We start from the raw sequence: 26813 nt of genomic DNA on the forward strand, positions 1-26813 counted from the left end.
GGGAAGTGGGAGAAAAACGGGTGTGAGTTACATACATACAAACATACAAGTGAAGCTAATAAAAGCGTGTTAATTAACGTTACAACACTTCATCAAAGCCCACAGGCCACAACCACAGAGTACTTACTTTCCTACTGCAAATAGTCAGTAAAAAACTGACAAATTTAAAACATTCAATGCATCAACAAACATGAAACGACAACAAAATGTACAAACATGTACCTAATTGGTAGTAGTAGAAATTACAAACCCTAGATTAACAACTAGTTACTACAAACAACAACAATGAAAGTACCACTTTGAACTTACAAACACTTACACAAATTATGAACTAGTTCCCAAATTTATTTAGCCGTTTTTAATTCAAAATTGTGAAATAACTGTCAGTGACAGTCATCGATATAGCACAGATCCAGTATATAAGTATATAATCTATGGCACAGATAACATACAAATAAAAAATGGTGGCAGTTTACGCAAGTTAAATTATTGCCATGATTTATTTATGTTACCTGACCGATATAAAAATACCTAGCAAAACCTGGAATGAAGTTTACCTAAATATTGTGATAACATACCTAAATACTCTCACCGCGACCACCCTCGCTGTAAAGTGTTCGAAACGTCGATTTAATAATATAACGAATAAATCGCGTTTAAAATCCTTGAAAAAGTCTTTAATTTCTAAATGTATTATACTCGCGTAAAATCAAACACAATGAAATAATAATTAACATATTTTTCCTTCATTCTTTTATTGGTTTTATATCCTTAATTTGAACATTTCACATAATTAATTTTAGTTTTGTTATTGATTTATCGTATGAATAATAATGAATGTACTTTTTAAATTTCTTCTTTTCAAGAGGAAAATAATTTTATTACAACATCAATATTATAAAATATTACGTGTGTCATTATCTTTTACTGCCATCTATTCTTACACTTACAAACTATTTGTTGTATAATGATTTATCTAGATGGCGTCGGGATAAATTTACATTTTCTTAACATAGTACCGTATGAAGTTATCTGTTATAGAACGTAAAAATAATTCTTCTATTAACTTACAATGTTAATAATTAATATTATAATATAGTATTATAATAGTAGTAGTAGCATTTACTATCAGATTATAGTCATAGCTAGTAGCAGTTGTAACTAAATTCCTTTAACACCAGGGTCAAAGATTAATAAGTACAAGCCAGCCAAATTATCGATTGAATTATAACTAGATCATTTTCCATAGCGTACAGGTAAAATACAGTACAGTTAAAAGATTCAATTTTTTTTTTTGAGGCATTTGCTTAAAAAATATTTAGTATTTGCAATTTTATTAAATTTTATATACTGAAAGTGTCAGTTTGGTTTCACGTAGGGTCGTCATAGTAAGTTCGGTCTAATGTTGCCATTAATGAATTATCAACTTAAATAAAGTATATTTAGTGCTTGGGAATATTCAAAACATGCAATTTGCATTTTCTACGATCTTTCTAAGATCGTGGATCTTATTACCCTAAAAGGCCCGTTAGAATGCTACGAAAGTTATGGTAAATCGCTTGCCCTTAATTATATCATCGAAAGTATTTGTCTGATAAGCATCAAAGCTGGCATTTTTTTTGTACAACAAATTAAAAATGTAAGTGCCGCTGATCTAAAGTGTCTGCCGTATATCTCGTACTAGATGTACTAAATTATACTCACAATTACACGACATTACACATTAATATTTAATAAAGAAAATTTGAAAAATTCTTAACCTCTCTACTGACAGAACACAAATTTTAGCAGAATGACCAATTAACATATGAAATGACATTTCATCTGTTAATTGGTAATTTTTAATATTTTCATAGTATTTTATCAATTGGTGTTTTGCTTTGGGGAACAGCTGCAATTTGGATATTATATTGAATCCACTTTTGTGCTCCCAAAGAGCTATAAGTACGTTCCATTTATAAAATGAATCCACGAAATTCATTGTGCGATGTAAATTCAAAGCAAGAATTAATATTCTCACAATTTCATCACTGTACGCATATGAAAATCTAATATACATTCGTATTCTTAAATAAATGTAGTGGGTACGAGAGATAACAAATATAAATTATAAAATTGTTTAGCTGTTGCTTGAAACAATTTTTCCCCCGTAATTCGGTTCGCTTTTATAATAAACTACCCGGAGATATAACAGATTTACAGGTACACAAATTCAGAAAACTTCTTAAATGTACTCTCATTTCTATTTCTAAACCCTAGGTACTATATATATCATGTGAATGTTGAGTATAAGATTCAATGTAATATGTAATTGTAATTTGTATTTTATTTATTTTTATGTTTTTCTTATATTTAACATTTTGATGTATGGAAGCCCGTTTTTTTTTCCTCACCCATCACATTCCTTCTTTCTAGTCGACAATACTTTCCTTGTTCCTAACGCCTTAAAAGCAAGCAGTGTATACGCAGAGACACTACTTTTGCGAATGTTTAAAGGCAGCGGTCATCGCTTACCATCAGGCAAATCAACAGCTCAGTTACTTGCTATAACATAAAAAACGCATTGACCATTGTACATGCCCCTGTGGGGTCTAAATCGAAAAAAGGTTGACTTTGACTTTGGTGTGAAACGGAACGATGAGAAGTATTGAAAGTGACAAATTTCACCAATTTTCAGATGAATCGGAATTATTGTACCTTTTTTAACTTAGACTAGTCTCTATATAGACCGGACTATGTATCGAGATCATAGATATGTCAACAAGCAGAAGAAAAGTGACGATTTATTTACCATCTCAGAAATACAGTAAACCTTTCCCGTTTTTCCGTAACGGCCGGAATAGCGGCCATTTCGGATTACAACAAAAAATCGAATGTATTGACGCTCTTTATTTTCACACGTGTTATAGGTAACTTATATCCCGAAATACAAAATTATAAAAAAAGATCGTCATAATATTATAACCTGCGTTCTGTTTACATAGATAAAATCAAAATTTTATGGTATTGACGTGTAACTGAGGCACCAAAGAATTATTAAAAAATTAAAACTACAAATTTTAAATACGTCCAGTATTTAAAATTTGTAGTTTTAATTTTTTATGTTCTTAAAAATATATTTAAGTACTTATTGTTCTTACTGACTATGACAAATATATATACAAGTAAAATCATTTAACCTGTTTTTTGTTACAACTCGTTTTCCCTAATTAGAACTACCTAGTTAAAACTTTTTTTTTAATTACAATTAGTAGTATTATTAGGGAAACTGTGAAAAGGCTTTGGCAATATACCTACGACACATACAAAAAATTAAAACATGTTATCAATGTTCATGGTAGCCAAAAATACCGTTTTTACAATCATACGTATACCACAGCAGGCATAATAAATAGACTGTGCTGTGAGTAAAATTTGTAATTTAAAACATAGAGTCCCTTAAAGTAGAATAAATTTATTATCATCATTATATTATTATTTACTCGAGAACCAATAATGATTGTTTACTTGGTAAATACTCCATAACACCGATACTGGCCTGCGATCGCGTTAGAGAGAATGTTTATATACTATTTTATATGGCGCAGAACACGCTTGAGGCGTTTGTGAACCACAATTCACTTCGAGAATCGCGTCTCGACGTCGACTGACGACTCTCATTCTCGGTCAGTAACAAAGTAGAGTGCGCGGAGTACTGACGCGTTAACGTAAAACGTATCCCGAATCGTATTTAGTTACTCAATACATAAATAAAATAAATTCTTATTAGAATCAAATTCACATGTACTAATCAAATTGTAAAAGGGTTGGATATAAACTAGCTAGCTTTCGCATAGAAAATAGGAAATTTACTTTTCGACCGCGTGTGTGTGACCAGTGTTTACAAAGTTTTCGTTGTTTGGTTATGGTTTCGTGTGAGGTTTTATCCGTGAACTTGGTGCAGTGAGTGCAGTGACTAATTACATTCCTGAGGTAAATATTAATCGTATCCCGTTGTAATTGTTCATAATTAAAGTCATTGTTATACTATGTTCGCGCTCTATCGCAATTCGCACTGTTCTTATCTGTGTTTATTTTTTTTTGTTACCTATTGTTACGCGAGAGGTTTTTTTGGACAGTTTTTGTCATTTCAATGTCGGAAATTCTTTTTCGAAGGAAACCGCTGATGATAGAAATGAATTACAAAAGAATTTTGTTGATTTAAAGTTAATAATTTGAAGATTTTTTAATATAACGGTTCATATTAGACAGCATAATAAATTGTACTAATTACTTAATTTTGAATAAGAATCACATTGCTACTAAGAAGTGCATAAAATCCTATCTAAGATTTGATAAATAGTGTGAAGTGATAAATTATATCATGGACTATGAATATTGAATATTGTGTAGTGATAGGGTTTCCAAAAATAAATACAACGTTAATTTTTTTATAAGAAATTACGTCCATACGTTTTAAAAGCAATTATGGGAGTATTAATATTACGAAACACATTACAATTCATGTTATACATTTATATTTGGACTGCCAACAAGTGCTTACTGAATGAATCATTTTTGTTGGCGTCGTTGTATTTAAGGGTGTTAACACATTTGACAGGATCGCCGATCGATTCTCGAGCGTTTTGATCCTTTGTGAATAGTGTAAAGATAGGTACCCTACCTACATCATATATATCATGTTCCCGGAATAGAAGCAATGCTGTAGTTGTTGTTAAAATATATACTTAGGAGTTTGTAGGAGAACATTCCTATTTCATAATCCATAGACAATTTAAAAGAAATCTTGTGTTCTAAAAAAAGTTTTAAATTTAATCGTGAATAAATGCCCATGTATTATAGAATCTAATGAGCTGTTTACACAGATCAACAACCGAACAAATATCTTACGACACATTCACAAAGCTCGTAACTTTACGTCCCAATCTAACAGTATTTTAATTTATGTATCTAGAATAATCATTAATTTTTTATGTATTAGAACGATTAATACAAGTAAATCAGTGTTTTATCTGTAACGATGTAAACAAGAATATTTTAATATGCAAATCACATGAAATACTAGTGCAAAAACGTTTATTAACTAAGCAGCTATGTCAATGAATAATAAGGAACTGGCCTAATAGAAGAGCACCTTAAATTGTTCGAATTAAATGTTAAAATAACAATTTACATAGGTAATGTAATATGGTTTTACGTGTGTCTTTAAATATTGATCTGTTTCATATTGTTTGTCCAATATATTTTGGCTACAACAATAAATTAATAAGATGGCATATGAACGAACGAGGGGTATCATTTATTATGGTAGGTAACATATAGTGTTATAATGTAATTTTTGTTAATATTTATTGATGTTACGTCTCAATATATATAAATTACGTGTCACGTTGTTTGTACGCGATGGACTCCTAAACTACTCAACCGATTTTAATAGAATTTGCACAATATGCGCAGTTTGATCCAACTCAAAAGAGAGGATACTTTATATTATTTCAATCATGCAGCTAGTATAATATATGAACCAAAAAAGACGTCCCAGATTTGTCCATGTGGAATTTGGGTCATTATTGGACTGTTTTGCGTTAATTACGCTTTCAAAATACAAATGTACTTAATTAAATATGGCGGATGATCCTCAATTTGCCTGTTTAATTATTTGGAACATACAAAATGATTTTATATATTTTGAAACATTGTACCTATTTTAATATGAAAACAGAACATATTGATGCCCCTAATGATGTTAGAAAGCAGATAAAAAGAGGAAATATGAGAATTTTCAGAGTAACAGGAAATAAACATCACTTCCTCAAAAGGATTATTTTTTGGGTCTCGACATAGTTTATTCCTACGTCGTTCGTGAAATATGACGTTCTAACTTCTTACAAAAAATGAGAAAATTATTCCAACATTTTTTCAAGCGAACCTCAGGAATAACTAAAATGGAGATATCAACAGTGTATTGCCTAAAAAGTGTATTTTCAAGGTTCCATACCCAACGAGTAAAATGGATTATAAAGACTTCGCTGTCCGTATGTCTGTCCGTCCGTTCGTTCTGTTACCGGACTGTCTCATGCACCGAGATTGTAAGACAATTAAAATGAGATTGTGATGATATCTTTTAATGTATTTTGTTGCCTATGTACAAATTAATAATAAAACACCGAGGTAACGCAACGCTAGGGGTGGTCATTGGGTCACATTATATGGGTGTTAAATTTTTGGGCAATTGCTCTTTAAGTTATTTGTACGGAACCCTTAGTGGTGCGACTCAGGCTCACACTTTATTGATTTTTGTACATCTCCGTCTAGTTACCCTACCGTAATAATACAAAGATTTCTTATTTGGTATGTTTGTAATACATTGACGTATACAAATTTGTAAGAACATTATACAAACATAATGACGAAACATAAATTAAAATTTGCATAATATTATTAATATTATGTACGAATTTTATCGGTTAAGTGATTTCATCGATAAGCCTGTGTTAAATACGTGTGTATTGAGTACCATACGAAACTATACCTATCATCGTACCACACGCGATAAGATTACGGAATCGTAAAACCAAATCGCTTTTTGCGTAGTTTATAAAACGCACAAATCAACGATACATCATAATTTATTAGTTTAGTATTAACATAGGTTCGAAAGGAGATTGATTTACAACTAATATATACTTAGGTACTACAAGAATACACGGATCAAAAATTATTGATACTCTTTTGGGCTTTGTATTTGAAACAAAAAGGTTTGAAAGGAACTATTATGATAATTAAGGATTGTCTATATGGTATGGTTTGGACATATTGTTTAAAAGTTACGGCTGGAATAAAATAACTTAAATTAAGAAAAAAAAAAACGTTTTGAATAATTGTTCTACGTGAAGTCTAACCACCGAATCGATAACATAAATTCGTTATTATAATTTGAGACCCAGAGAAGGTGACAGGATAGTTAATCTGAAAAAAAAAATCTTACAGGAATAGGAATAGACCGCAGTGACGGTTATAAAAATTCTCCAAGTCCCTGCAGATATTCCCTACAGATTTCCCTATATATATCGTAATTACTACAAGCAGGACCCACAGATAGTACTAAAGTAATATTATATGCTTAATCGAGTATAAGTATTGTTGGCTCAGTGGTTTGGATGGAGGACCTCGGATTTCAAAATCGACAAATCGCAGGTTCGAGACCAGGCTAGTGAGCAGAAAATAAATGGATTTTCCAATTTATCTACGAATGTGCATAACATCACCAGTGTTCGATACAGTGAAGGAAAACATCGTAAGGAAACCGGCAGGTCCAAGAATCGAAAAGTTCCACAACATGTGACATCTGCCAACCCACACTTGGCCAGCGTGGTGGATTATGGCAAGGACCTTCATAGACCTGTGCCCAAACAGTGGGAACTTATAAAGGGCAGATGATGATGAACCTAGCAAAATGTATTCGCAAAGAGTATACTCAGTAGTATTTAATCAATATATTTATCTTAAAGTAAATGTTTATTCATGAAAAATGTGTATCAGTGCGACAGTTGACCTATTTCCATGTGCTTATAATATGTTCAATAACAGCATACGAAACACAATAGCACCACGCCTTGAAGTTTACAAACTAAAGATATAAAGAAGGAAATAAAATTCTCAGATAATAGTTTAGAAGGAAACACCGAAATGCGTTCTATTTTGATTGGGCTAAAAATGAATTGCTATTTTAACTTCTGTAAATATTCTTATGGCATACTGCTGAGATAAACTCACTGGAATCGATTATTGATTCTGTTTAGCTGTTACATTAACGATTTTGTATATTTAAAAACGTTATTCTTGCATTTATAAATTTCATAAACGAAACCATGGGTGCTATTGGATTGGGTCAACAAAAACGTTGTATTATAAAGGTTCTGTAAAACCATGCCTCGAGGGGCCAGTATAAATTTTAATTATCAATTTTCGTTTTTATATTTTAACGGAATAATAAAATACTTGGAACAAAAATCCTTATTAGGTTTTTAATATGAAATAAGTATAATTTTATTATAAATTATACACGTGTAGTGTTAGAACTCACTACACTAAATGTACATAAGCACTAGTTTTGCGTACAGAAAAAGAAAATGAACTCAAAAATTAGTAAAAACTAGCTTTCCGCCCGCGGCTTTGCCCGCGTAGTCGCAGGAAAGATAGACCCGGGGTTTTCCTCGCATGTTCCCGTTCCCTTGGTATTTCCGGGATAAAAGTGTTTTTTATAACCCATGTCTATAAAAATTGTCAAATCCTATGTAAATTTGAACTGCTTATCTTACGTAAAATGAACAAGAACGTTTTAATTACAAATGTAATATTTTTGCTGTGAAAGCATAAGGATCTTATCCTTCACATTTAAATGATTTGTACAAAAAAATTCAGGTCAACCTTTATACAAATAAATTAAATATAAAATATCGTCCAAAGTCCTTATTCATGTAACATAAATTGTAAATAAAACAGCAAATTGAAATATGCTAGATAATACGGAAGGCGGTTTGATGGCTGTCGTGATTATTTTAAATTAGAAAACAACGTGTCGGCGAAGTTTATAGCGAAAACATGCTCAGAAATATGAAATAACACTTAAACTTTACGTGTACGTAATAATTTGTACCTATTGTGTAGGACATGACAATATTTTCGTGTCCTCAAATTGTATAAAACCAGCTTTAAACTTGGGTGAACGCGTTCTTAAAACAAAACAAACCATTTCGCTAAAAGCGAACTCTCATTAAACAGTATATGAGCCTCTCCTTAAATCCCCGAATACCTCGTAAACGAGTGACTTGCGCAGATAATAAAACTCGTTTTGTTGCATAAGACACTTCTAATAGCACCCTTATTGCCGTCATAAACTGTGGACCAATATTAAATTGTTTACGTCATGCTTTCGTTACCTGTACTTGACACACTTTCATTTTGTTTTGTATGCCCAATATTTTCACGTATTTTCAGCTATGGAAGGCCGAATGAATTTTATCTGCAAGACTTCTTCTGTAAAACGCTAAGGAATCTTCTTATAATTTTATTTCTTTGAAAATAATCTCATAATGTTTTTCCTTCCTTTTCGATGTTGGCTTTAGAATAGATATACATGACTGCGCATGAAGATACGCATAGTTTTTGGACTGTAAACACTGTATGTTGATATATCGACTTAACTAGAAGGAATAAATAGAATAATAATAACATTCAATCACAATGTCGCAACTCAAAATACGTACAATGCCATGTCGTTGTCGTTGCCGAAAAAACGTAGATAATAGTCTCTAATAAATATCAATGGTATATGGTAATATCCTGGATATGAAATACAAAAGTTATGAATAGTAAGTATTTAAAATAAATGGTTTTGGTATTAAGTGTCGCAGGCTTGTTTAGCGAGAACATTACAGAATGAGTTGACTATTTTAAAAGAATCTGAATTTTCAATGAATTCGAACTATGTGGCCAATCTAATAATAAGTCTTTACTGTGTCGTTATACGATAACTTAAGGAAATTCAAATGTTCAGTTTTATTTCTACAAATCAACCAAATTTCAATCAGTGGATACTCAACTTTCCGATGCGGCAATGAGCTGATTTCCTTTGTTAAATTGAGAAAATTCTTAATATTATGTGTGTTGTTATCATCTTCATGCTATCTAGAATAAATATTTGCCTAGTTAAATTCACATAATACGAGATTCAATATTCCACTTATGTATAATAATATGCAAATCCCCACCATAATTCTCCAGTTTCAAATTATTTATTCTCTCAGACTTTAGTGTAGGCACTCCTTGTTCTGAGATTGTTCACGTGTAAAGACGAGCATATAACAATTTTAAGAAGAAATATAACGGAAATATCAAAAAGTTATAATATTATATGAGCGAAATAATAGGTAGTTCGCACGCGTTAAATTCGGATATTTTATACATATATATCTTCCACTTGAATCTCTCTATTTATTAAAAAAAAAACCCATCAAAATGTAAAAACGTGTAGTTTTAAAGATTTAAGCAAACATCCCTATGTTCCTACATAGCGACATAGGGACAGAGAAAGCGACTTTGTTTTATACTATGTAGTGATTATATATCTGGAGTTAATAATTTCATTCTTTCACGCGAAAACCTGTGTTGGGATCTGTATGAAACTTGGTATAGAGTTAGATCATAGTCTGGACTAATACATAGGCTACATCTTAGTCAGGTACCAGTGAAGCCGCAGGTTCCAAGTATACTAGAGGATATTAATAAAATTGATCCGATATTCTCATGATAATCCTACTAATCCTACTTCCTACTAAAATTATAAATGCGGAAGTTTGTAAGGATGTGCGTGTGTGTATACGGACTTACGCGGGTGAAACCGCGGGGCGCAGCTAGTATTATAAATGTGCAAGTGTGTGAGGATGGATGTATGTGCATGTTTGTTATTCTTTCACGCAAAAACTACTGAACCGATTGCAATTAAATTTAGTACGTAGATAGCTGGATAACTGGAATAACACATAGACAACTTTTATCCCGATATTCCTACGGGACTTACGCGGGTGAAACCGCGGGGCGCAGCTAGTAAGACAATAAAATATGAAATTCGAAATATTGTATAAGTAAGTAAACTACTTCATTGGGTAAATGGCCTCTTTCGACCTTTTGAGATAAACGACATTACGATGACTAAACTTATTTTATTGCGTTATTTTGTTAAGATTACAGACATACTTTGTTGGTAGCCTTGTAGTGGGCTTGAACTCTGTTCGGCTAGTTCTATTTGACAACAGTTTGTTCAAAGTCCAATAAACAATGAAAATTCGGTTCAAGAGTTGATAAAGTGGAATTGTTAGAATTTTATAGTTTTTACAACACTTTTTGTGCAATGGCAAGCTGATGTCTATGATTTCTTCCGCATTGAAGATATTTTTTTTTGCCTTTATCTCTAAAGCGTAGTATAAAATGTAATTTTATTATCACGGCCATAAATCTTTGGAATGCATTGCCGATTAATATAAGACAAGCCCAAACTCTATTTAGGTTTAAAAGCCTTGTACGATGTCATTATTTAGATCTTGCTTTTGACTCGGTATAGTTTTTATGTTTTTTCTTTCTATTTTCTATTTCATGATAATTATTCTCCCTTCCATTTTCTTTTTTGTTAACACACTATGTAGGTTTATGTATTATAAGATATTATTATTTATATAGTGTATATGTGTATGTATATTTATTTTATATATGTATATGTTGTATGTATATTTATTTTATATATGTGTATGTTGTATGTAAATTTTTAGAATGTAGTTTTTTTTTTTATTTGTTATGTATGCTTTACTTTTTACCTACCTCCTTTTAAATTATGTTGCTATCTATATTTAAGTTGGTTGCCTGGTAGAGATCACTTATAAGTGATAAGGCCGCCTTCTGTGCTGTATCTCCTTTTTTTTTAGTATAAGTTGTTTTTGTATTTTGTTGGCAGCACAATAAAGTGTATAAATAAATAAATAAATAAATAAAATGATTTTTTCTTTAGTTGGATATATAAGTAAGGCAAAGAATAATAATAACATCAGACACTAAAGTACAATGAAATAGGTTATTTTGCTATTATATAAACAAATATTTCAATAGCAATTTTTTATCTAAAACTTTATTTGAAACAGAATGTAAATATAATATGCATGTACTAACTATAATATGTGCCTCTATTTTTATTTTGTTTGTTGCTAATACACGAAATCTTCAATATCTCAGACGTGTCCATATCAAATCTGAATATTTTTATTCAAGTCATTATTAATTTAAATATATTAGAGTTAGCCTTCAAAACTCTGACTTTAATTGGAAAATTAAATGTTATTAAACTGTTTGTTTAGCTGTGCGGTGGTCGATGTATCCGTACCCGTTGTAAAGTTTAAATTTAAGAACGTCATAGTATAAACACAATATAAAGAGAAGTACAGTAGTAAAATCCTTTGTTTCGTAGTAAAACCCGAAAACGTCTACACAATGTTGCGGTCGTCACAACTAAATAATAGACAATCTAAGGTAGTATCGTAATTTGACACAGATTCTTGTTATAACACGGAATGAATATTATTATTCCATTTATGCGTAAATACATATCATTTGTAACAAACATATAGGCGCGCGGCAGGCACTAAATAGTGTCCCGAACTGCTAACAACATGGCGTATGTAGCTCGGGCTCGGGCTATTTTATGTAAATAAGTTAGAATATCGAATTTAATTTATTTAAATAAACTCATGGTTTATTCTGTTGGAAAAAAATTCTTAATGGCTTTTTTATGAACATTAATTTTATATATTCGGTTGTAACTTGTTTAACAGCTTGTTATGTTAAATGTAACTTGCTTTAATTCAAGAACACCATGTGTAAAGGAGGTTGATAACACGAAATTGTATGAAATTTAAATGTTTCAATTAAATTGTGATTAAGTGGTTTATAAATGGTTTGGGAACTTATTGCTTTATAAGTTATTATAGCAGAAGCAGTTAAAATAATAAGCAATCACCGCTACAGCAGCTAGATAAGCATACCATTTAAAACACCTACATTTTTATTTAAAATAATTCACTATTCTATCGTATCTATTCAAAGAGCTGTTAGTCACCTTTATTAAATCATTATTATTTTAATATACACCAGCAAACTGTAAATACGTATTGTTCATTGTTGAATGTATAAAGTCAAATATTTCAAGATAAATCATTTCCGTATTTATACACATTCTTCATTCTGATTTGCACATGTCACAATTATATAATACATAGCTGAATGGCTATTACAGCACATTTTCATTCTAAACTTATTCTTAAACCTTATGATTTGCATAGGTTTATTATGGTAAAGCAAGCAAAGGAGCAGGTGGGCCACCTAATGTTAAGTGTCACTGTTAACACTAGTGGTGTTTTGGGTGCTTTGCTGGCCTTTAAGTGACATATACGCTGTTTCCTTTAAGTGTTTCTTGGAGGCCCCAATGTCGTTATTGTACGGGAACACGTAGCTGGTAAATCGTTCCAAAGATTCAACAGACGCGGAAAGAAGTTGCAAAGATGTCTCACAATGTATTATTTATTAATCAGCCTTTATGACAAAATAATATAATCTTAAATGTACCGCAAATTTCGTAAAAAACTGAAGACTGTTTAACGATTCATGAATTTATATACATTAAGTAGGTACAGTATATAACCACAACTTTCAATACCAATCACCGGATCGTGGATATGAAGCTAATAAAAATGATTCAATTGATGGATTTTTACGCAAGTTATCGTTTCCCAAAGAAAAAAAGTATTGATCGACGGGAATTTTCTTTTGACAATTTCTGTATTTTTTTAGGTTTTTTTACATTCATTCCATTTTTTTCAGTGACAGAAATATTTCCATTAAATTATCTTTTTAATGGTGCGCAGGTTGAAGTGATTGCGTGGATAACTGATCGTGTAATTAATAAAATAGTTGCGGAATCGAGGCAAAACGAATATTTCGATAATAGAGCACTCTCTGACGCTTCGCATCGTGAGTCGTGCAAGACTATGTTATATCTACAAGTTATTCATCAAGAACTAACTACGTAGTGATTGAAAGTATATCATTCATAATAATATTATGTATTATATTGACCTATGATAACATTTGTCATCATAAAATTTGTAATAATGAATTTCATATACAAACCATTAAATTATGTGATAAAACTTACGATAAACATGACGTTATCAGTTTCCTATGCCTACAAGATTAGTAATCTCAATGTATCAAACTTTGTTAATTCTGAGCTACAATAACCAAGTTACGGTTAGTATTTTCTTGTGTTTGATTTAACGCGAATATTATACATTTAGAAATTAAAAGCTTTTTAATAATTTTAAACGCGATTTATTCATTCTATAATTATTAACCCGACGTTTCGAACACTTTACAGTGAATCTCCCCGTGACCACGCTCACTATAATGAATGAATCGCGTTTAAAATCCGTTAAAAAGTTTTTAATTTCTAAAAGTTACGGTTATTTACTCATATAAATATTCTTTTTATAATTTTTGTAAAGTTTAATCAAGCAATTTTAAAACAACTTTTTTTTATTTTAATAATTACTTTCCCATTACGCATTTAGTATCAATCTAAAGTCTAGTTCACAAATGCCTTTTAGGAGCTCTATCATGATAGCAGGTTGGGTTAGGTTGGTTAACTAATTCCTTTTGCCTACGAAAAGTATGGTTGAGATGTATTTTGAAAATTGAAAAACTAAACTTTGATCTATTAACATTTAACAGTGATTCTTACAACAAAATACTTTTCTCAAGCACACGTTTATCTGTAAATAAATCGTGATCGTGTTTTTTATCTTTTTATTTTAATGAACCTGGTATATCTTAAACAAAATTATGAAAGCGTTAAAGTGTTATTTTTAGTTACAAATTTACATTAGATCTTGAGTGTACATTAAAGATAATAATATGACTTTATGTGTAAAATTTGTAAATAATCCAAAACAAGATAATTTTTCCAGATTTCCACACAATTAAACCTTATTATTGTACCTAATGAAATATTCATTTTGTTCAAAGTTGACTTTGGTTATAATCAGAGCTAAAAATAGAATATGAGAATAATGTTATTTTAAAAACGTAATCGACGTAAATAGGACCATACCTAGATCTAATAATAGTCTATAATTGTTAATAGTAATATAGACATCAAACAAAAAATCTGTTTTTCTATTATCTTAGCAATGCAATTAGCATACGAATTACTACCTATACCACATTTTTTGGCCAATAAAATCTAAAGTAATTTTTAAAAAAATGATCTTCACAAAAAAATTCTAGGGGCAGTAGCTGCTAAATCCGAATGTAGTTGAATAAATAATATGAGTTGTTCAGTTTTCTCTAATTTAATTTTAACGGTCACCACCTCCCATGAACATTTTCAGAGGAAGGGCCTCTGTAAAGGCGTTGCCCATTTTTTGAGGTGAAGGGAAAAGGAAACTCTTAACGAAATAAAGGAATGTGCTGGGAAGAACGAGGAAATGGATACTGGCTTCCGGCTCTCCCACTCACCGAACGAAACAGCAGTATTCTCCTACTACTATTTCACGCCGACCTTCTGTCAAGTGTGGTACCTCCCTCGTGCGAGCTGGCCCCATGCATGCCGAATACTTAAATTACGAGAGATAGACATAAAAATAAAAATATATAGTAATTATACTCTTTGCTGGTGTAAATACATAAACCAGTGTAGTATTCCGTTAATGCCAGTGACTTGAGAAGTTCTGTATATATGGGCAGAACCAGAACCGGTAGGTATAACGTTGCCCTGTCCGTGATGAGAGTACAAGGACAATAGAATAATGAAATAAATGTATTAAGGCAAAAGAATCCAATCTTCAATAAATAGTATTGCCTTTCATTTTAATTAAATTGTACCTAAATGTGTTATTTTATTGGCATTTATCAGAGTGAGAATTACCAGACCTTATTTTGTAAAGAACAAAATTTCGTGGGGGGGCATCATCAGTAGTAACTTAAGTATGGTGATAAGTATCATGGTACGTATGGTGGATACCTGGTATATCTGGTATTTGGTTTCTTACTAATTCTGGTTAGACGGCCAATTTGTAGGTGAGAATGATAATCTAATAATAATAAACAGTTTATTCCCTATAAAACATTTGTGAGGTCCATTAAGTGGCTGTTATCGATAGCACCTTATACCCTAACTCGTATACATCCCTGTCAAATGTGTATCCTGATTATTGTGAAAGATCGACCAAGTGTGTATCGGTCTCGTGATAATAAGGGTTCCGTATAAATAAGCTAGTGAGTAAGTGTACCTAACAAAAATAATTTGTGCCCATCCAATTTATGACCGTGTTAAGCGTTGCCTAACCTCGGTATTTATTATTCGTAGGATATAGCGGCAACTTTTGGTATGGAACGCCAAAAAATTTATCATTAAACTAGTTGCTTTTAAATAATGTAGAATTTATAATATCACGAAAAGTATGCAAATGAAAATGAAATGATTATATCGCTTACGTATTGTTTGATGCATAAATTAATCGGTTTGTATAATGTCACTGCATGCTACGTATTTACACAGGTTTTATTTTATTTAATCACTAATTTTTTTCTACTAGTTTACTGTTATTATGAAACCAGCTTTGCCCGCATGGTCAAAACTTTTATCTCTATCAGTGTAAAAACTTTTATTATAGAATTTATCAAAATTCTTTCTTAGTAAATGTCTTCCTTACCAATCCCTCTTAACACAATACACAGTAGTAAGTATACCTTAAAATGCCTCATTTAGAAAATCATAAATTAAGACAATGTGATAAATTGAATTACCTTATTTTTTTATAGTATGTATGTAATAATTGCATAAACTGTTTTTAAAGGAAGTGGCTTTATATCAATTTACATCGTAAGCACTTTTTTATTGTAATATAAACAGTATAATAACCCATATTAAATATGTGTAAATAACATAAGTTTATTTGAGGAAATAAGATCGTTTCTCAACATACGTTTGTTTGTTATGTAATTTTAATAATGGCAACAAAACTAACTCAGTCATCTCTCACCTTGAAATTACAAAATGGTATATTATTGTTTATAAACTTCATTCAAATGCATGTACATAAGGACTCATGCTGCGACAGACATAAGCCTTTGTGCGAAGTTATATCTATTCATATTTATCTAGAGTAAATTAACTGATAACTAAAGATATGAAGATAAGAGGCTCTTGTTTCTAAACAGGGCAGGTTAATTTTTTTAAATTACACCTTACCCCTTTCTGTCCATATCCTTTTCCTCACCCTTTCTGGTCTTTTTCTTTCCCGTTATCTTCCGGCATCCTTGAACGGACCCTACATGTGTATTTAGATATTAATGATCGCTTACCATCAAGCGAACTACGGTTTGTTCTCTCTAACATAAAAAAAAATACAACATAATTTAAATTGACCGTTATACCCTCACTTTGTATACATATATATCTATACACATGTCTATAGCTCCTTATTACTTAGCTGATTGGACTATTTTCGATCCTCTCTTGAATACCTTTATCTTCTTACTAAAGGTCTCCTTAAAGAGACACCACTTAAATCTATAATACTTTCTTGGTGATTTGTGATTACTACATTAACAAGTATAAACTATAACATATATAACAGTATAAACTACCTACACTATTATTATAAAAGGAAACTTGTATTCGACCGATTTCAAAAATTCTTTAACCTTTGTAAAGCTGCAACTGAGTCACATAGGCCATAATGTAATATAGGCGAACCCGGTGCAAACATTAGTAATGTATATTGTATACAATGGTAACATTCCCAGTCTATTGCACTCAGGGTACACGTACAAATCCGTACAACAATCCAACTACAACAAACACGTACAAAAATCGGTCCATAAGTTCTGAGATTAGCACGTTCAAACAAAAAACAAAGGTACAGTCTCTTCAGCTTTCCACTACTTATAACAATTTTGCATCTGTTCTACATATTATTACTGGGTAGAGAAAGATAAATTTTTAGTTGGAATTAATCTTGTGGGCTTGTGTCTCAGATATTATTAATATTATAGATTTCAAATTGAATACCAAACCGTTATTATATTTTGCTTCTAATGGTAGGGCCCTGTAACTGCTTTTTTCTATCAGTTGCGTACCTATTGAATACAGTATGGTCGTACTAGGCGATTAAGAAAAACAAAAACATACAATTATTGCTTAAAACTTGTATATTATAAATGTCGGTCATCGTACCAAGCCGGTTCCGGTGAACTTGTGTGTCCTTGGAATACCCGTTTATTATGCGTGAAGACGAACCATCCACGGCTGTAACTTTGTTAGTCTGATTGCATTAGCATTAGAACGGAGATCCTGTAGAATCGTAATTTAGTTAGCAGTGTGCTCGATTCGATGCGAATATCGAGTTACGTGGATTAAGAGAGCTCTAAGTGACGTACTGTAATTTTTTAGATCTGTCTATTATTTGTTATATCTTATTGCTTATTCTGTGATTTTTTTGTTAACTGTTATGTTTATAAGTTGTAACATTATAAATTATACAATAATATTACGCTACGACGAAATTGTCGTTTTATGGAAATAGATATTATATATTTTTATTTTATCAACTAGGTAGGTCTTTTATGACAGGTTTTATAAATGGTGAATATTTTGCTGCAATAAATAAAAGATATTTTATGATTTACTGTGAAATATTATAACGAAACGTCTTTATATTATTACTGTTAATAAATAAATCACGCTCAATATCTCGGCATATTAAATTGTAAAATAAATTATTAGCTACTTGAGACCTACTTACATTGAATCCTCAGTACATATTTATGTTAATGTACTGAATATCCCTTTTATGACTCCTTTAGATTCCTTTTTAGCTGCTTTTTCATACATCTTCTGGATCTACTCAAGCGAAACAGGGTCAAGCGACTGCCGTGTACATAGACATAACCATAAATCCTAACATTAAATGTTGTACGAATAAATGCAGGTAATTTAGTAATTTAATATCAATGCATTAGGGATTAAAATGTAATAACATACATTCTATACAGCATCCTAATACAAATAATATAATTTACACCCACGGTTGCAGAGACATTTAATTAATTTGAAGCCAAGCAGCACTGAAACTCAATTACTTATATGAAAATTCCTCTTGTATTGCAAATAATGTTACTCCAGATTCTTTTTAAGATTAATTAAACTATGAAAGACAAGAGACAATTTATTTAGAATACAGAAGAATTATTCCAGATTAAATGAAATTATTTCTACCTAGGATGAGGGTCCGATTCTGTAGATATAGAATATATCTTTAGCGGTCTAGACAAACCCTAAAAATCAATAACTGCACTACGGAACTCACCCTAACACTTTTATAACCTAACGTATGTATTGCGATAAATGCAAATTTCCTATGTATTGTCATAAGTGCAAAATCGGTAAGGTGTATTGTGAATTGTTTATGGTCAGGTGATTCCTATAACGTTACTTTATCGGAAATATAACGTATTATTAGCTGACCCGGCAAACGCCGCTCTGCCTATCTCTTATCATTTAGGGGTATGAAAAATAGATGTTAGCCGATTCTCAGACCCACCTGATATCACAGGAATTTTTTTTAGAGCGGTACAGTAGTTTCGGAGGAGTACGGTAACTAACATTTTGACACGAGAATTTTATATATATAGAGATTATATATTCCCGTCTTGCATTTATTTTAGATGATTGAAGGGATTTATATATACTTTATAGGTTACCACTTTAAATTATTTAAATACGACTTTCATAATCAAACAGTTTTCTAGTGTGAACAGTACAATTTTTCTAAATTACTCTTATGGATGAAACATAACTGATGTATTATGTTCTTTTTAAAAGATAATTTTACCCAAACATTGAACATTTTTTTTTTAATTTTTAAATAATTTAATTAAATATATATGGTGATGTTTCTGGTTCTGTTAAAAAAACGGCTTGTTTCACAATAAATGAGTAACATCGGCCGATTTATATTCAAACGATCTGTTGCTGTTTTGATTCAGATGCTATCAAATAAATGCCATTAATTTTATTGTGGGAGTCGAGCACGCTTCGGCACGAATTGGGCCAGCTCGCACCGGGGAAGTACCACACCCCCACAGAAAACCGGCGTGAAATAGTGTCATGCCACTGTGTTTCGTACGGTGAGTGGGGGAGCCGGAGGCCCGTTTCCTTTTCGTCACCCGTCCTAGTCCATTCCTTCTTTCCAGTCGTTAATCCTTTCCTTTTACCTTACCCCATAAAAGCGGGCAGCGCATTCACTGAGGTACTACCTTTGCGAATGTTTATGGGCGGTGGTAATTGCTTACCATCAGGCGAACCACCAGCTCAGCTGCCCGCTATGACATAAAAAAAAAACAATAATATTTGGACTTAGCCATTGAAAATACAGCAGATGTAGATAATTCATTTTAAAAGACTGCTATGTAAAATGCACGGTCGTATTTGGTCGCACGTTTCGCTTTTATATGTAATTTTCTTCATTATTTAGCTTTTGATTATATATTGCGTTTGAAGCATTCTTATTAGTCTGTATTTGTGCCAAAATGTTTTGTTCTAAAAAATAAAAACATACATACATCATGTATACTCATACGCTTTCGCGTTTAACGGTATAGTTAACGGTTACCTGGATTCGCCTGTGGTACGTATATAAGTTTCAGGCATCACGTACTGAATATCTAACGGTAAAATAAATTTTTGAATCAGTCCAGAGGCCTACTGACATCTTACAAAACTGTCTTATTGAAACGTTTTGTTCAAGTCGGAAAACAATTTTACTCTAGTTTGTATCGCGAACTTTTAAAAGAAGGTTGGTAGGTGGTTCCTGAGATTAACACGTTCAAACAAACAAACTCTTTAGCTTTGCATTATTAAATATGGATTTTATACGTAGCGTAGGTACAATTATACTTTGATGATAGCATTTCGTACTATAGGTATCTCTAGGAATTGCCATCTTACATTTCAAAGACATAGGAGCCTCTATTCATCTTAAAGTTTTTATCAGTTTCTATATTATTTTATTATTAAAATAAAATCTACCAAAACCCACAAAGAACAAACAATGAACTATATTTCTTAATAAAATATGCTTTTTGTAACAAATTATTCGTTTAACTAGCTTCTGTAATCTAGACTTTCAGACTCCATAAGTCCTCATTACCTATATTGTAAAAATGCAGCTATGTAAAAATATTGTATGACGTACGTTACATTAGTAATTCATACAAAGTCATTATTGATGTAATAGATGATGTCACGTGATAAAGCATAGTCAATTAGTATTGGACGTGTGTGACAATGCTAATTATTATACCTACTGTACAAGTAATTTTCAATACAACAATAATATATTACTTATTTAATACTACTTTGTATACTCTTACTTATATATAGAAATTTACATTTTAAATGTCGTATTTTTTTGTCTGCACTATCTATAGTTATACACTTATATTATAAAGAGGAAGAATATGTATTTTTGTTTGTAATGGATAAACTCAAAAACTACTGGACCGATTTTAAAAATTCTTTCACCATTAGTAAGCTGCAACTTCACTAAGTAACATAACACGAGCAAAGCCGTGCTGAACAGCTAGACAGATATATTTTGACATTAATTATTATTGCTCATTTCCCCGTTACACGGAACGCGATAAGCAAGTCAATGCAGATATTTGGCTATATTTCGATTTTATTCTGGAACGTACGTTTGTATAATTATTATTCAATTCACGAATCAATTTGTTGCTCGTATACCATTAAAAATCGGTAAAGTGCGAGTCGGATTCGCGGCAATAACGGTGCCGTGAAAATAAGCAACTGCAATATAACAAACGATCACTCATCTAATTTATGACCGTGCCAACCGTTACTTGACCTTGTTTTTTTGTTATTTGTTGTTATAGCGACAACAGAAATACCCACATCATGTCTGAAAAATTGATGCACGGACGGATAAACTGTTAGTGAAGCCTAAGCAATCCCTTCCTGTCTTATCCTTTAACTACGGAATCCTAAAAAAGCTTGGAAGTTGTGTATAATATGTTATGTTATGTATTAAAAAAAAAGGTAAAGTGCGAGTGCGAGTCGGACGTGACAATACGGGTTCCGTATGTAAATAGGCTAAAGTAGAGCTGTAAAAAAAGGTCGCCCATCCAATTTAAGCCAGGATTAGTTAGAAATGCTCCTCAGTTTTAATAAAGTCAGAGTATTAAAATATTATGACAAATGATATAAATATAATAAAATATAGCTGCGCCCCGCGGTTTCGCCTGCGTAAATCCGTATTCCGTAAGAATATCGGGATAAAAAGTTCCCTATATGTTATTCGAGTTGTCCAGCTGTCTACGTACCAAATTTCATAGCAGTCGGTTCAGTAGTTTTTGCGTGAAAGAGCAACAAACACACACACATCCTTACAAACTTTCGCATTTATAATATTAGTAGGATTAATGACTAACGAATGTGATTGATGAATTTTAATGCGTGCTTTAATTAAAATGTTTGAAAACATTTGAATAGATTATTAGCACGTTCGAAAATTAACTTTCACATTCATTGTATTCAATTGTTATTTCTTGAACTTTGGGGCCATTCATAATATATGTACTTAATAGGTAATTGACCGCCTCCTTGGAACAGTTGTAAACGCGTGAGTAGAGAACGGTAAACCGAGGGTTCCTGGGGTCGTCGAGTTCGGTTTCCCGGTGGAGACGCTTAAAGAAAAATGTCCCGGTCTGGCAGGACACTGAATGATGATCACCTCCTTGTCCATAAAGAAAATCGATCAGTGAAATTCAAACTCAAACATTTATTTTTTCAATTAGACTTATTATAAAGCACTTTGGAATCGTCATTTTATACTGTTTTAACATTTTCCACCGAAACATATGTTCATCAGCCCTATACCCCACTAGGGCACACGGGACATCACACTTAATATTTGATTATAATTTTCCAAAGCGGTCACAGAAATCACCGGAGTAATAACTTCGGGATGAACTGTTTTTATTTGTTTTATAATCTGCATTTACTACTATGAATTAAAACATTTCTTTTTTAAACAAGAAAATTTTATGGAATCTTACGCACACCTTTACATGGGATAGATAGATAGATAAATTGCACTATATTCCTACGTACATACTTATCATGAATTGTGAAAAATATAGTACTAACCCAATCTTATCACCATTTTATATAATCGCATTAAATAATTAAGAATTAGCACTGATACCATACAGAAAACCACTATCTCGTTTAATCCCATGTGATTATAATACATTATTGATATAGGTAAACAAATATGATAATTATTATTATTCTATTAATTATATTGAAAGATAATATTTAAATACCTACAGGGTATAATACTCATTGCAATAGATAAACCAGATAATCATCTGGTTATTATATATTATCTTAGTTTAATTATTATGAAAAAAAGTATCGATTGAGTGACAAATCAAAAAAAGTTTTGGCTAAATTCTTAGAATATCTAAAGAATCGTTTGTCCAATCGCTCCGGTTTAATCAGAGTAAACAAAGGTGTTGTATTTTCGTAAGAGCGCGGCATGTCCGAGCCATTAGTTCCTTTGTTTAGTCAAGATGGCAGCTCGAGCGAGGCACGAGGCGAGGAAACAGAATTCGCATGCAATTTGGCGCAGCAAATGATAGAAGTGAGGCGCCTTCGAGCATACCGAAATGTGGAAACTCAGAGGCTTGGCCATTTGGTCATATTAATACTACCTATATTACCGTGTCTAGTATGACTCGGCCATGCCATGGCTCGGTTGTCCATTTGCGGCGGAAGGTGATAATTATTACAAGTGTTATTTACTTTTCATAACATTTTGAACAGCGATTCGCTCGCAATTTGAAGTTACGTTGCAGTTTTGTTACAATTTCAGCAATATTATTCAGAAATATTGACTAACATTAACTAACACGAAAAGATTTTCCAACATTGTGATCGTATGTTTCTTTCAATTGTTTAATTGTTTACCCACGTTTGTAAACATTATTAAACAGCAGTTTTAACAGCACCTGCACACGCGCTTTCCTCGGCCGAGGGTCGCCTATACAAACCGAGCAGCCTTGTGCAGCGAACAATTCGCGAATCGCGAGGCAACGCGCTGTTTGTGGACCCGCCTATTGGAACCTTGAATTCATATGAGGTCAATTAACTACAATAGAATCTGGAATGCGATTGATCACATTACATTATAAAAATCAGTCAAGTGATATACCAAAGATTCTAAAACAAGTTAAAAAGAAACTGTAAAATTAGCCACCCATTCAATCTATGATCATGCCAACCACAATTTTCTGTTATTTGTTGTTTTAGCAGCAACAGAAATTGCGAAAACCCGGAAAATTATAACTGTCTAACTATCGAAAGAACGGAGGGACAGCGAAGTCTAGGTAATAGAATTCTTTTACCCTACGGCTATCTAAAAATGTTCTAAGCTTAAGTCAATTCACTGTTTATCTCTCTGCTTTCGGACTGAACACTGGACTTTCAGAATAACCTAGAAAAACGCAACTGGAACAAAGTGAAACAGAAATTGAATAATTTGATTGAGTTTTTATTAAAGGTTATAAAAAATATTGACGTTTATTCTAAAGTAATAGTGACTAATTCAATATATTAACTCACATATCGCAAACAAATTCGACAATTATATTATACAGTTGTCAATTATGATCCGAATACCGTTTCGTCCATTATAATTGTACAAATATTTTTGTATCATTTATCGAACGAGCGTCAAACGTTTTTATAAGCAATTATCCTCATCGACGTGAAATGATGTACACTCAAATACAAAGCACGTGATGTTTTGTAGCGTGAGTCGTCAGATAATTAACAGTTTCACACATTAATTAGCATACATGTGTTTGTTTGACACACTCCCATTGCAATCGTGAATGATGTCGACTATCTACGTATGCTTCCGTGTGGGTTCAAAGTCCAGTCTGTTATGTAATTGCAATCTTTATAATAATTTAATGTTTTATTTGTAAGCAACTTAGTTTATCTCAGAGGTGACCAGGCTAAATTCCACTGCTGTAGGTAGGTGCTGCAAGTAGGTATCTTTTTTAAGTATATACAATTTGTTTTTCTTTTAATTTCTTTTTAATTAACGTTGAAGTATTATGAAGCAATGGACGAGTGATAAATTACCTTAAAAAAAATCATTTTGTAATAAATTTGCTCCAAATCAAAATAAAATTATAAATAAATTGCAGATGTATGTATGGTCGGTTTTGATCTTTTTAATCAACTTTAAATCATTTTAAAGAAATAAAGAAAGGTTGCTAGTTCTCGATCAGCCGCAACATTAGGGTTGCCAGGTGTAAACAGGTTGGTTTATTTTTGTTTATTATTTTTAGTTATCTGTTACTTTTTTAAAGATTAATATAAAATCTGATTTTCCTGTTTACTTTAATCCATGGATGCTAATAATAAATGACACTTACACATCCTCCCCAAATATTTTATTGTCAGATAGGAATGGATTATCGTGGCTCCGTCTTCAGGAGGGTTGCCTCATGTGCTCTCAATTTCCTAGTTTAAAATCGATACTATACAGATGTTACACGAAACAAATTCAACTTTGTTTATGCGTTAGCATTGACTTTCTATATTAAAGCTTATATCCTACTAATATTATAAATGCGAAAGTTTGTAAGGATGTGTATGTGTTTGTTGCTCTTTCAAGCAAAAACTGCTGAACCGATTGCAATGAAATTTGGTACGCAGACAGCTGGACAACTGGAATAACATATAGGCATCTTTTTATCCAAATATTTCTACGGGATACGGACTTACGCGGGTGAAACCGCGGGGCGCAGCTAGTAGCCCATATAACATGTACAATGGGCAAAGCTGCAGCGGAGTTAAGAATCATATTTTTAATCATACCTACCCACTTATCCTCGACATCATCGCATATTAAATAACAGCTTTTGGCTATAAATATTTCCAAGGATGTTTTTTTCGTGGCTTTCACCGTTTTCCGAGGGTCGTGATAAAAATAGTACTGAAATAAACACGTGTATAATATTATGTTGATTAATATAGTTAATTCGCAACTTGTAAGTATTCTATCAACATGATATGAATTGACATTCATTTAGGCTTATTGCATTAAATGCATTTGTAATAATGCGTAACGAGATAAAGTAATTGAATTAAATGTGATGCTGTTAATTTCACATAGGTAACTTTGAAATTGCAGGTTAGCAAAAATATGTTTGTCCATCGTTTTCTGTCATCTTTTTGAAGTTTTATTGGGTGGGCTCTTAAAAGAACTAATCCTTGTTGAAGTTGTTATAAATTGTTATAGTTTAATTAATATTACTATTATAATGAAACAACAAATTGAATGCGTCTGTGATTATGTTAAAAAACAGTGGGTGTTCCATTAAAATAAGTGATTTAATTAAATATTTAGATACTTATATAATTTACTAGCTTTCGCCCGAGGCTTCGCTCGCGTAGTAAAAGGAAAATATACATAGCCACGGGAATTAACGTGAATTTCGTGAGATTTCGGGTATAAAAATTGGACTCAGACTCAAACTATCTTTGTACCAAATATCATTCTAATCGTTTTAAATGCGAAGAAGAGAGGCGCAGAAAGATCTACTTTCGCATTTATGACACAAGTAATTATAATAATATTTCATCTTCATTAATTATTTATGTTCAACCCGAGAAAAGGCAAACCACATTTAATTTAGTAGTTATCCGGTCCTCTTCATAACCCAGACGGTAGAATTTGTAATTTACATAACACATAACGATTAGTTGAATAATTAATTATTGCACATTAATTACATACATAATCACATAATAACGAGTATAACGAGAGATAAAATAATACCCTACTAGTAATAACTTCAGTTATTTTCACGTATAAGGATGCAAAAACCCTACCAACCGTGGAACTAACTATGGTTGTAAATATAAATCATAGTGCACACTGCGAAACGTTACAGCAAGACTCACGTAGACTCTGCAAATAGTGTTTTGTTTGCCCAGTAGTTCAATGTCAACCCTGACGTACTCTTTCATGGTCTGGTTATTCAAGGGCTGTATAAGGGTCTAACTACTTGAGCGATTCATTGCACGCTTTGTCTTTGTAGTATAT

The 26813-nt window shown here is 31.9% G+C and overlaps 2 protein-coding genes across 4 annotated transcripts in view; one reads left to right on the plus strand and one right to left on the minus strand.

Moving 5' to 3' along the window:
• The window catches only part of LOC119839956 (protein MIS12 homolog), a 4280-nt gene extending 3924 nt beyond the window's left edge, over positions 1 to 356 (minus strand). For both annotated transcript variants that reach the window (XM_038366415.1, XM_038366414.1), the window contains exon 1: positions 128 to 356. The gene's annotated coding sequence lies outside the window, so the exon portion shown is untranslated. The remainder of the gene's footprint in view (positions 1 to 127) is intronic.
• Positions 357 to 3670: 3314 nt separating this feature from the next.
• Positions 3671 to 26813, plus strand: part of LOC119840283 (dual 3',5'-cyclic-AMP and -GMP phosphodiesterase 11) — a 162215-nt gene continuing 139072 nt past the window's right edge. Inside the window, exon 1 of one of the 2 annotated variants that reach the window (XM_038366821.1) lies at positions 3671 to 3972. The gene's annotated coding sequence lies outside the window, so the exon portion shown is untranslated. The remainder of the gene's footprint in view (positions 3973 to 26813) is intronic. The other variant, XM_038366830.1, reaches the window with a different exon arrangement.

The sequence above is a fragment of the Zerene cesonia genome, chromosome 5 (genome assembly GCF_012273895.1).
Source record: "Zerene cesonia ecotype Mississippi chromosome 5, Zerene_cesonia_1.1, whole genome shotgun sequence".
NCBI lineage: Eukaryota > Metazoa > Arthropoda > Insecta > Lepidoptera > Pieridae > Zerene > Zerene cesonia.